Source organism: Procambarus clarkii, chromosome 72, assembly GCF_040958095.1.
Source record: "Procambarus clarkii isolate CNS0578487 chromosome 72, FALCON_Pclarkii_2.0, whole genome shotgun sequence".
Classification (NCBI taxonomy): domain Eukaryota; kingdom Metazoa; phylum Arthropoda; class Malacostraca; order Decapoda; family Cambaridae; genus Procambarus; species Procambarus clarkii.
The window spans coordinates 19,127,647-19,140,915 of NC_091221.1; positions in this window are offsets into that span (position 1 = coordinate 19,127,647).

The following is a 13,269-nucleotide window of genomic DNA, read 5'->3' on the forward strand; positions in this document are numbered from 1 at the left end:
ATTAACACAGGCAAACACTCAATGGCGCTCAGGGCGTCTTCGGTGACCACATTGTCCCTGGCGTATAGCACAGAGTAGTGCTCGACCCAGCGCTTCAGCTGCAGTGTCTGGTCCTGAATCACCTTGCTAGTGGCAGATTTCAGAGGAGCGGTCTTCCTCAGGATTGGGCCGAGGGCCTGCTTGATGCCGTCATACATTCCGCTTACATTGCCTGTATCTGCTGCAGTCTGTATCTGGGAGGAGAGCTGGAGCCAATAGTTGTTGGCACATCGCCTGGCGCTCTGCTGCACTTTGCAGCGGACGGCCCGAAGGATCTGTAAGTTGCGTTGACTTGGGCAGGCTTTGTAGGCTGCCAAGGCGTTTCTCTTCTCTTCGATGACAGGTGTCATCTCTTCCGAGTGAGCCTCGAACCAGCCTGTCGACCTGCTGGTCTTCTTGCCAAAGGTGGAAATGGCAGCGTTGAACACAGCGTCTCTGAAGTGCTCCCATCTTTTACAGGCAGTGACCCCGGCTGGACCAGGAAGAGCTTCCTCGAGCATGCGTGCAAAATCTTCCACCTTGTCCTGGTTGCGGGTCATGGTGGTGTCAATGCGAGGTCTGCCCGCACTTTTTCGAGTGATGAATCTTCTTTGGTTGCATCTTGACCCTGCTACATACCAGGGAGTGGTCGGTGTCACAGACAGCACTCTGGTAGCTACGCGTAATCTTGACGCTGGGTAGACTGGCACGCCTGGTAAGAATCAGGTCAAGCTGGTTACCAGTGCTTGGATCTGGGGTGTCTCCAAGATACTCGGTGTTGAGGCTTTGTGCCGAAGAACGTGTTGGTGACACAAAGACCATGAAGGCAGCAGAGTTCTAGCAGACGTTGCCCGTTCTCATTCATCCTCCCAATGCCGAATTGATCCAGACAAGTGGGCCAAATGTTGTGCTCGGCACCCACTCTGGCGTTGAAGTCGCCGAGGATGAACAGTGGCTCCTTTACAGGGATTCTTGCTATGACTCTGTTGAGGTCATCGTAGAATTTTTCCTTTGTCTCTGCTGGAGAAGTCAGGGTTGGTGCATATGCACAAATTACATTGACTGGTCCTGTTTGGGAGTGCAGTTGCAGAGACAGAATTCCTTCAGTTTCCCCCATCGGTGGCATAATGTGTCCCAACAGTGCATTCCTGACTGCAAATCCCACACCATGCTCTCTGGTCTCATCAGGTGGTTTTCCTTGCCAGAAGAAAGAGAAGGTCCTCTCTCTCACAGATCCTGATCCAGGGAGCCTGGTCTCTTGGAGAGCAACAATATCCATCTGCTGTTTGCTCAGCTCCCTATCGATGATTGCTGTTTTTCGGGCGTCATTGATTTCTTGTAGGTCGTTAGAGAAACCTGGTGTCAGTGTCCTGACGTTCCATGTGCCCAGCTTTAGGGCAGTTGATATTTTCTTGTTAGGTTTGGTATTGCTTGGTGCAAAGTTGTCGGGTCGCTTGTCGGTTTTCACCCTAAACCCCACGCACCCAGTGAGGTTAACGGACCGTGGCGAGGCAACACCTTATTGGCTGGGGTTTGCCCAGCTTGAGGCGGGGGGTGGCTGCCCAGTGGGGCGCGATGACCCCTCCCACCGTTGGAAGCAACCCCTAACGTCACACTCTTCGCCAATCGAGCAGAAGACTTAAAACCGGTAGACTGTCGCTTTCCGTGTTGGTTCGACGCTGTGAGGCGAAGCTGGAGTGCCCTCTCCAGGGCGCAAACCCTGGGTAGGTAGATATGGAGGAGAAGGTGTTACCCATGCAGCAGGTCTCCCCTCTCCACGTTGCTGAAATTATCCAATAGAAAGGCAAATGCCAATACACATGGTTCCAGCAACGTCGCAGGAGCTGCCAGAACGAGGTCGACGTCAACAACGAACTGCCTTAGGGGCTCCAACTCCGGATTTTTCCTCGAGGTTGACTCCTGAAGCCTTTCCCAAAAAAGGGGTATGGCCGCAAGGCAGCGAAGGTTTAAAATCAGGGTTTTCCTTCCCCTAGATGGGCTGCCTTCCCAGACTATCGAGTCCCATCTACCCGGAGCAGCTGGTTTTAAGGCGCCAGAGGCACGCCCTCGCCCCTTCTCCTGTCGGTAAAACCAGTTCCGCCGGACTTAGACTAAGCCACCCGTGCAGGCCAGGAGTTGGACTTGGTTGTCAGAGGCTATTTGAGACGCACGCCGTATAGGAGCATTTCATAGGTCATGGGAGCTCGTCCCCCATTACCACCTCCCTGGCTATGATAACCCCTTGGAACCAAGGGGTTTTCATGGGGACTACATGGACGAGAATGTAAAGAACGCTTAACTTATGGGGAATATGTCAAGGAACACACAGAACATGTACGAGAATGCGTTGAACACGGTAAACATATGAGGGGGGGGTGACATGACAAAGAACACAGAAAACATGTAAGAGAAGGTGATGAATACAGTGAACACGAGGGGAATATGAACATTCGGGGAACATGACAAAGAACATATAGAGCATGGATGAGAATTAACACTGAACTTATGAAGAACATGCTAAGAACCTTGAGAACGTGAATATTGAGTATAAGTTTTTACAGAGAACATGCAATGAACATGAAAACATGACATAGAACACAGAAAAAATGGAGAATATGAAAAAGAACATAAAGAACATGGTGTGAACATGAATAATGAATATACGAGCTGTATTTCTTTAAATTCTGGGGAGGGAGGGAGGGAAGTTTGGGTGAAGTTGGGGAATGGGCGAGATGAAGGGGGAGTAAGGGGATGTAAGTGTGGGGAAGATAAGGGGGGGGGGGAGATAAGGACGAAAGGATGTTGGGGAAAATAAAGGGGTAAGGGGCGGGGGAGGTAAGAGATGAGAAGGCAAGGGAGGGAAGAAAGGTAAGGTGTGATTTGATCGTGTGATTATTGCTTAGTTGAATAAACAAAGGGTAAGGAAGGTAGGGTGCAATCTGACCGTGTGATATTTATTACTGTGTGAATGACATAGCTGAGTAAAAAAAAAGTATTAAAGGATGGGATGTTTACTTTGATAGACTGGAGAGCGTCTTGATCTGAAAAATTAAGTTTGATGAACTCAGGTGAAAGACAGGAGTTGCAGCTCGGTAATTTGCTTTTGATTTATTTCACAGGGGTCTGAAATGTAGTTGCGGTTTTAAATCTAAGGGGAGTTACTGATAGTAGTGAATTTACATGAGCGAACTAAGGCAGGGGGCAAAAGCTGAAACTTGGTAACTGCTTTGGCCTTATTTACTACTTCTGAAATAGCTACGTTTTAAGTTTTAAGGGATTGGTTAGATACTAAAGAAGATACGTGAGAGTACTAAGGTGGGGGACTGGAGTTGGAGCTCAGTAACTTAATTGTCGTATTGTACTGTGTACGAAATAACTACTTTTAAATTTTAAGGGATTTCGTTAGATACTAAAGAAGATACGAGAGAGAACTTAGGTGGGGAACAGGAACTGGAGCTCGTTAATTGTTTGGATCAATTTTACTATGTCTGAAATACAGTGGTGTTAAATTTCAGGGAAATTGATTTGGTAATAACGAAGATACGAAAGTGAACTAAGGCAGAGGACAAGAGCTTAAGTTCAGTATCACTAATCTCTTTACTTGTTCAGTTAGAAGTATGTCTGTTTTAAATTATGTGAAAATTGATTGGGTATTGACAGAGTTGAAACAGTAAAGTATGGCGGTGAACAGGATCGTGCTGGAGCTTGGTAACTAAATTATTGTAATCTACTATGTCCGAAATACAGCGGTTAAAAATTTTAGGGGGTTTGAACTGTTAGTAATGAATCTACGACAGGGGACTAAGGCGGGAACCTAGGCAAGAGATCGATAATTGTCTGGATTTATTGAACTACGTCTGAAATTGAACTAATATTGGGCTGTTAGTAGTGAAAATAAACTTATAAATGCGGTCTCTAACAAATTTGGTCTTAAAATGGTCTCTGTCAATTTTTTTTGGTCTCAACTGGACTCTGATAATATTCGAATTTCCTCCATAAGAACTCTTTAAGAATGCATGTGTAAGTAAAGTAAGTAAATAAGTAATTATTTCGGTCTTTAACTGACTAACTTTGGTCACAAAATGTACTCTGTAAATTTTCGGTCTTCAAACAGACTCTGCCTTGTAATAACCCTGTAATATCCCTGACCTTGTAATTGTTCTGAACGCTACCCTTGTTGTAACTCTCTCTCTCTCTACTCTTTCCCTTCACCCAGTACCCCAGCTTAACACTGTTACTGTCCAGTATGACCCCTCACTGGACTGCCACGAATATAAACTGAGTATTAAATGAGGAGAACACAACAAGAATAAGGGGGGTTATTAATTAAACGAATAAATACAAAATCATTAAATCATTAGAACACTACCACCACCTTCCGAACATAAATGAATGTGTCTAAAATTACTGGTTCCCTAGGAAGGAAGGGACTCAATAATCAGGGAACTCAAAGGGCACGTTAATGAATCTTAATGGATTAATACTGTAATCTTACTGAACTGAACGGGAGATTCTAGAGCGACTTTACTATTCATAAGATAGAGAACACAGGGGAATTTCTAGCACAGCAAATGAAAATCACAAAAATAAATAACACAGTCATTAATCAAAGGGAACAGATAACTAAACACAAATACATTAAAATACTTTATTATTGGAACCCGTATATTTAAATCAAAATTGAAACATAGCCTACTCTAACAAAAACCCTACGAGGCAATGGAATGTAATACTAATATACACAACTCTAAGTGCACAATTACCTTCAATACTGCAGCTTGCCAAAGGAGGTTGATTGGCTGCCCGCAGGTCGCCTGACCTGTACCTCAGTTGAGGCCCCAAGACACACTAACTATTCTTTATTAAAAATGCTTACCAGTCGGGCAGGCTCCACCCCATAGTTCCTAGGCCCATATTAACTCCACCTATCCCAAGCCTATGGCCAATGGATTTAAACATAACTAGGTGATCTAGAATCCGGGCCAATGGCATGAACAGGCACTACCCTGTGAGGCCTCGCCTCCCCAGGCCTACATGTCTTCAACCAATCCGGATCAGGCTTGACCATAAGGGTCAATTCCTCTCGACAGAAAACTCCAAAAACTGGGAAGGCACCAACGACTTTACTGTGGGAATGCTGGCTGGGCACCCACGTGTAACTTGAGATCACAAGTTTATTGGCCCTGGGGTACTATTTTCAATTCGTCACTGGACAGATGGACAGGAGAGCTTTAACTGGGTCATAAACATATATATATATATATATATATATTATTAAATATGACCGAAAAAGTAAGATTAATAATTCTAACACGAATTTTCTCAATCTTTCGTACATTACGCTTCACTGTTGGAGGTAAATCAAAAATCACTTCTCCAAAATTCATTTTTATTTCTAGTCTGACGCGACACGGGCGCGTTTCGTAAAACTTATTACATTTTCAAAGACTTCACAAATACACAACTGATTAGAACTTGCGTTTCCCTGATTTTATATCTACATTTGAGTGAGGTGGGAAGGGTGATGTGGCATTACATTTGAGTGAGGTGGGAAGGGTGATGTGGCATTAACACAAGACAGAACACTAGGGGATATTAATAGGGTATTAAAAGTATCAACACAAGACAGAACAGAAACAATGGGTATTGAATAGAAGTGTTTGTAGAAAGCCTATTGGTCCATATTTCTTGATGCTTCTATATTGGAGCAGAGTCTTGAGGTGGGTAGAATATAGTTGTGCAATAATTGGCTGTTGATTGCTGGTGTTGACTTCTTGATGTGTAGTGCCTCGCAAACGTCAAGCCGCCTGCTATCGCTGTATCTATCGATGATTTCTGTGTTGTTTACTAGGATTTCTCTGGCGATGGTTTGGTTGTGGGAAGAGATTATATGTTCCTTAATGGAGCCCTGTTGTTTATGCATCGTTAAACGCCTAGAAAGAGATGTTGTTGTCTTGCCTATATACTGGGTTTTTTGGAGCTTACAGTCCCCAAGTGGGCATTTGAAGGCATAGACGACGTTAGTCTCTTTTAAAGCGTTCTGTTTTGTGTCTGGAGAGTTTCTCATGAGTAGGCTGGCCGTTTTTCTGGTTTTATAGTAAATCGTCAGTTGTATCCTCTGATTTTTGTCTGTAGGGATAACGTTTCTATTAACAATATCTTTCAGGACCCTTTCCTCTGTTTTATGAGCTGTGGAAAAGAAGTTCCTGTAAAATAGTCTAATAGGGGGTATAGGTGTTGTGTTAGTTGTCTCTTCGGAGGTTGCATGGCTTTTCACTTTCCTTCTTATGATGTCTTCGATGAAACCATTGGAGAAGCCGTTATTGACTAGGACCTGCCTTACCCTACAGAGTTCTTCGTCGACTTGCTTCCATTCTGAGCTGTGGCTGAGAGCACGGTCGACGTATGCGTTAACAACACTCCTCTTGTACCTGTCAGGGCAGTCGCTGTTGGCATTTAGGCACATTCCTATGTTTGTTTCCTTTGTGTAGACTGCAGTGTGGAAACCTCCGCCCTTTTCCATGACTGTTACATCTAGAAAAGGCAGCTTCCCATCCTTTTCCGTCTCGTAAGTGAAACGCAGCACGGAACTCTGCTCAAATGCCTCCTTCAGCTCCTGCAGATGTCTGACATCAGGAACCTGTGTAAAAATGTCGTCAACATACCTGCAGTATATGGCCGGTTTCAAGTTCATGTCGACTAAGACTTTTTGCTCGATGGTACCCATGTAGAAGTTTGCAAACAGGACACCTAGGGGAGAACCCATGGCGACCCCATCTACTTGCTTATACATATGCCCATCCGGGCTCAAGAAGGGTGCCTCTTTAGTACAAGCTTGGAGTAGTTTCCTCAGAATACTTTCTGGCATGTCAAGAGGAGTACAGGCTGGATCACGATACACTCTGTCGGCTATCATTCCGATTGTCTCGTCCACAGGTACGTTGGTAAACAGCGATTCTACGTCCAACGAGGCTCTTATCCCTGTGGCCCGTGCGCCCCGCAGTAAGTCCACAAATTCCTTTGGAGACTTCAGGCTGAAGGCGCAAGGAACATAAGGAGTCAGCAGGCCGTTGAGTCGCTTCGCCAGTCTGTACGTGGGTGTGGGTATCTGGCTAATGATTGGCCGAAGTGGGTTTCCAGGCTTGTGCGTCTTGACATTTCCATACGCATATCCAGGTTTATATTCCCCAATGATCTTTGGCAGGTGGAGTCCGGATTTCTTGGCGTTCACAGTTTCGATCAGTTTGTTGACCTTTGCTTTTAATTCGGCTGTAGTGTCCTTCGTTACCCTTTGGAACTTAGTTTGGTCAGAGAGTATGATGTTCATTTTCGCCAGATATTCGTCTTTTTTAAGAATGACATATATTGGCGACTTGTCACCTCTCCTGACAACTATCTCCTTGTTCTCACGAAGGCTTTTAGCTGCCGCTTTAAGCTCGGGGGACAGTATGGTGCTTCTGTAGTTGCCTCGATTCTTTCCTCCTTCTGCAATAAGTTCTGCTTGTAAGGTATCTTTGGTAGTGACCTTCTTTTGTGTCTCGAGGTCGAATATGTCGTCCAACAGAATTTCCAACTCTACTTTCCGGGCCATTTCACTCGGTCTGGACATAACATGACAGTTTATGCCCAGATTTAGGAGAGTGACTTGGTCCTCAGTGAGGTTAATTCCTGCAAGGTTCAGGAAGCCATCTCTTGGTCGTGGAATTGCCATAGGTCCTCCATATAATGTTGTTAGTTTCTTGATAATCCTTGTTTCAGTGCTGAGGTGATGTTGGTCTGTGAGGATGTTGAGGTGTTGTTCAATGCGGGTACGGATACTATGGTCGATGTTGCTATTTCTCCACTCGTTTGTAGCATGAAGTAGTTGCGTTTTGTTGTCTTTGATTTCATTCTCTGCCTTGTATATCTGATCACGAATCAGATCCTGGCGATATTTTATCGTGAAAGCTTGATTCCTTGCTGCTGGGTCGTGCACTTTAACATTAGTATATTTTGGTAGCAGTCTTTCCTGTAGACATATATTATTAAATATGACCGAAAAAGTAAGATTAATAATTCTAACACGAATTTTCTCAATCTTTCGTACATTACGCTTCACTGTTGGAGGTAAATCAAAAATCACTTCTCCAAAATTCATTTTTATTTCTAGTCTGACGCGACACGGGCGCGTTTCGTAAAACTTATTACATTTTCAAAGACTTCACAAATACACAACTGATTAGAACTTGCGTTTCCCTGATTTTATATCTACATTTGAGTGAGGTGGGAAGGGTGATGTGGCATTACATTTGAGTGAGGTGGGAAGGGTGATGTGGCATTAACACAAGACAGAACACTAGGGGATATTAATAGGGTATTAAAAGTATCAACACAAGACAGAACAGAAACAATGGGTATTGAATAGAAGTGTTTGTAGAAAGCCTATTGGTCCATATTTCTTGATGCTTCTATATTGGAGCGGAGTCTTGAGGTGGGTAGAATATAGTTGTGCAATAATTGGCTGTTGATTGCTGGTGTTGACTTCTTGATGTGTAGTGCCTCGCAAACGTCAAGCCGTAAGTGCACGACCCAGCAGCAAGGAATCAAGCTTTCACGATAAAATATCGCCAGGATCTGATTCGTGATCAGATATACAAGGCAGAGAATGAAATCAAAGACAACAAAACGCAACTACTTCATGCTACAAACGAGTGGAGAAATAGCAACATCGACCATAGTATCCGTACCCGCATTGAACAACACCTCGACATCCTCACAGACCAACATCACCTCAGCACTGAAACAAGGATTATCAAGAAACTAACAACATTATATGGAGGACCTATGGCAATTCCACGACCAAGAGATGGCTTCCTGAACCTTGCAGGAATTAACCTCACTGAGGACCAAGTCACTCTCCTAAATCTGGGCATAAACTGTCATGTTATGTCCAGACCGAGTGAAATGGCCCGGAAAGTAGAGTTGGAAATTCTGTTGGACGACATATTCGACCTCGAGACACAAAAGAAGGTCACTACCAAAGATACCTTACAAGCAGAACTTATTGCAGAAGGAGGAAAGAATCGAGGCAACTACAGAAGCACCATACTGTCCCCCGAGCTTAAAGCGGCAGCTAAAAGCCTTCGTGAGAACAAGGAGATAGTTGTCAGGAGAGGTGACAAGTCGCCAATATATGTCATTCTTAAAAAAGACGAATATCTGGCGAAAATGAACATCATACTCTCTGACCAAACTAAGTTCCAAAGGGTAACGAAGGACACTACAGCCGAATTAAAAGCAAAGGTCAACAAACTGATCGAAACTGTGAACGCCAAGAAATCCGGACTCCACCTGCCAAAGATCATTGGGGAATATAAACCTGGATATGCGTATGGAAATGTCAAGACGCACAAGCCTGGAAACCCACTTCGGCCAATCATTAGCCAGATACCCACACCCACGTACAGACTGGCGAAGCGACTCAACGGCCTGCTGACTCCTTATGTTCCTTGCGCCTTCAGCCTGAAGTCTCCAAAGGAATTTGTGGACTTACTGCGGGGCGCACGGGCCACAGGGATAAGAGCCTCGTTGGACGTAGAATCGCTGTTTACCAACGTACCTGTGGACGAGACAATCGGAATGATAGCCGACAGAGTGTATCGTGATCCAGCCTGTACTCCTCTTGACATGCCAGAAAGTATTCTGAGGAAACTACTCCAAGCTTGTACTAAAGAGGCACCCTTCTTGAGCCCGGATGGGCACATGTATAAGCAAGTAGATGGGGTCGCCATGGGTTCTCCCCTAGGTGTCCTGTTTGCAAACTTCTACATGGGTACCATCGAGCAAAAAGTCTTAGTCGACATGAACTTGAAACCGGCCATATACTGCAGGTATGTTGACGACATTTTTACACAGGTACCTGATGTCAGACATCTGCAGGAGCTGAAGGAGGCATTTGAGCAGAGTTCCGTGCTGCGTTTCACTTACGAGACGGAAAAGGATGGGAAGCTGCCTTTTCTAGATGTAACAGTCATGGAAAAGGGCGGAGGTTTCCACACTGCAGTCTACACAAAGGAAACAAACATAGGAATGTGCCTAAATGCCAACAGCGACTGCCCTGACAGGTACAAGAGGAGTGTTGTTAACGCATACGTCGACCGTGCTCTCAGCCACAGCTCAGAATGGAAGCAAGTCGACGAAGAACTCTGTAGGGTAAGGCAGGTCCTAGTCAATAACGGCTTCTCCAATGGTTTCATCGAAGACATCATAAGAAGGAAAGTGAAAAGCCATGCAACCTCCGAAGAGACAACTAACACAACACCTATACCCCCTATTAGACTATTTTACAGGAACTTCTTTTCCACAGCTCATAAAACAGAGGAAAGGGTCCTGAAAGATATTGTTAATAGAAACGTTATCCCTACAGACAAAAATCAGAGGATACAACTGACGATTTACTATAAAACCAGAAAAACGGCCAGCCTACTCATGAGAAACTCTCCAGACACAAAACAGAACGCTTTAAAAGAGACTAACGTCGTCTATGCCTTCAAATGCCCACTTGGGGACTGTAAGCTCCAAAAAACCCAGTATATAGGCAAGACAACAACATCTCTTTCTAGGCGTTTAACGATGCATAAACAACAGGGCTCCATTAAGGAACATATAATCTCTTCCCATAACCAAACCATCGCCAGAGAAATCCTAGTAAACAACACAGAAATCATCGATAGATACAGCGATAGCAGGCGGCTTGACGTTTGCGAGGCACTACACATCAAGAAGTCAACACCAGCAATCAACAGCCAATTATTGCACAACTATATTCTACCCACCTCACGACTCCGCTCCAATATAGAAGCATCAAGAAATATGGACCAATAGGCTTTCTACAAACACTTCTATTCAATACCCATTGTTTCTGTTCTGTCTTGTGTTGATACTTTTAATACCCTATTAATATCCCCTAGTGTTCTGTCTTGTGTTAATGCCACATCACCCTTCCCACCTCACTCAAATGTAATGCCACATCACCCTTCCCACCTCACTCAAATGTAGATATAAAATCAGGGAAACGCAAGTTCTAATCAGTTGTGTATTTGTGAAGTCTTTGAAAATGTAATAAGTTTTACGAAACGCGCCCGTGTCGCGTCAGACTAGAAATAAAAATGAATTTTGGAGAAGTGATTTTTGATTTACCTCCAACAGTGAAGCGTAATGTACGAAAGATTGAGAAAATTCGTGTTAGAATTATTAATCTTACTTTTTCGGTCATATTTAATAATATATGTCTACAGGAAAGACTGCTACCAAAATATACTAATATATATATATATATATATATATATATATATATATATATATATATATATATATATATATATATATATATATATATATATATATATATATATATATATATGTATATATATATATATATATATATATATATATATATATATATATATATATATATATATATATATATATATATATATATATATATATATTGGTAGCAGTCTTTCCTGTAGACATATATTATTAAATATGACCGAAAAAGTAAGATTTAAAATTCTAACACGAATTTTCTCAATCTTTCGTACATTTCGTTTCACTGTTGGAGGTAAATCAAAAATCAATTCTCCAAAATTCATTTTTATTTCTAGTCTGACGCGACACGAGCGCGTTTCGTAAAACTTATTACATTTTCAAAGACTTTAGTTCACAAATACACAACTGAATAGAACTTACGCATCTCCGATATTATATCTACATTTGAGTGAGGTGGAAGGGGTGATGTGGCATTAACACAAGACAGAACAAGATGTGGTATTAATAGGGTATTAATTTCATCAACACAAGACAGAACAAGAGTATTAATAGGGTATTAATTTCATCAACACAAGACAGAACACGAAACAATGGATATTGAATAGAAGTGTTTGTAGAAAGCCTATTGGTCCATATTTCTTGATGCTTCAATATTGGAGCGGAGTCTTGAGGTGGGTAGAATATAGTTGTGCAATAATTGGCTGTTGATTGCTGGTGTTGACTTCTTGATGTGTAGTGCCTCGCAAACGTCAAGCCGCCTGCTATCGCTGTATCTATCGATGATTTCTGTGTTGTTTACTAGGATTTCTCTGGCGATGGTTTGGTTGTGGGAAGAGATTATATGTTCCTTAATGGAGCCCTGTTGCTTATGCATCGTTAAACGCCTAGAAAGAGATGTTGTTGTCTTGCCTATATACTGGGTTTTTTGGAGCTTACAGTCCCCAAGAGGGCATTTGAAGGCATAGACTATGCCTTCAAATGCCCTCTTGGAGACTGTAAGCTCCAAAAAAAACAGTATATAGGCAAGACAACAACATCTCTTTCTAGGCGTTTAACGATGCATAAGCAACAGGGCTCCATTAAGGAACATATAATCTCTTCCCACAACCAAACCATCGCCAGAGAAATCCTAGTAAACAACACAGAAATCATCGATAGATACAGCGATAGCAGGCGGCTTGACGTTTGCGAGGCACTACAGATCAAGAAGTCAACACCAGCAATCAACAGCCAATTATTGCACAACTATATTCTACCCACCTCAAGACTCCGCTCCAATATAGAAGCATCAAGAAATATGGACCAATAGGTTTTCTACAAACACTTCTATTCAATATCCATTGTTTCGTGTTCTGTCTTGTGTTGTTGAAATTAATACCCTATTAATACTCTTGTTCTGTCTTGTGTTGATAAAATTAATACCCTATTAATACCACATCTTGTTCTGTCTTGTGTTAATGCCACATCACCCCTTCCACCTCACTCAAATGTAGATATAAAATCGGAGATGCGTAAGTTCTATTCAGTTGTGTATTTGTAAACTAAAATCTTTGAAAATGTAATAAGTTTTACGAAATGCGCTCGTGTCGCGTCAGACTAGAAATAAAAATGAATTTTGGAGAATTGATTTTTGATTTACCTCCAACAGTGAAACGAAATGTACGAAAGATTGAGAAAATTAGTGTTAGAATTATTAATCATACTTTTTCGGTCATATTTAATAATATATATATATATATATATATATATATATATATATATATATATATATATATATATATATATATATATATATATATATATATATATATATATATATATTATTAAATATGACCGAAAAAGTAAGATTAATAATTCTAACACGAATTTTCTCAATCTTTCGTACATTTCTTTTCACTGTTGGAGGTAATTCAAAAATCAATTCTCCAAAATTCATTTTTA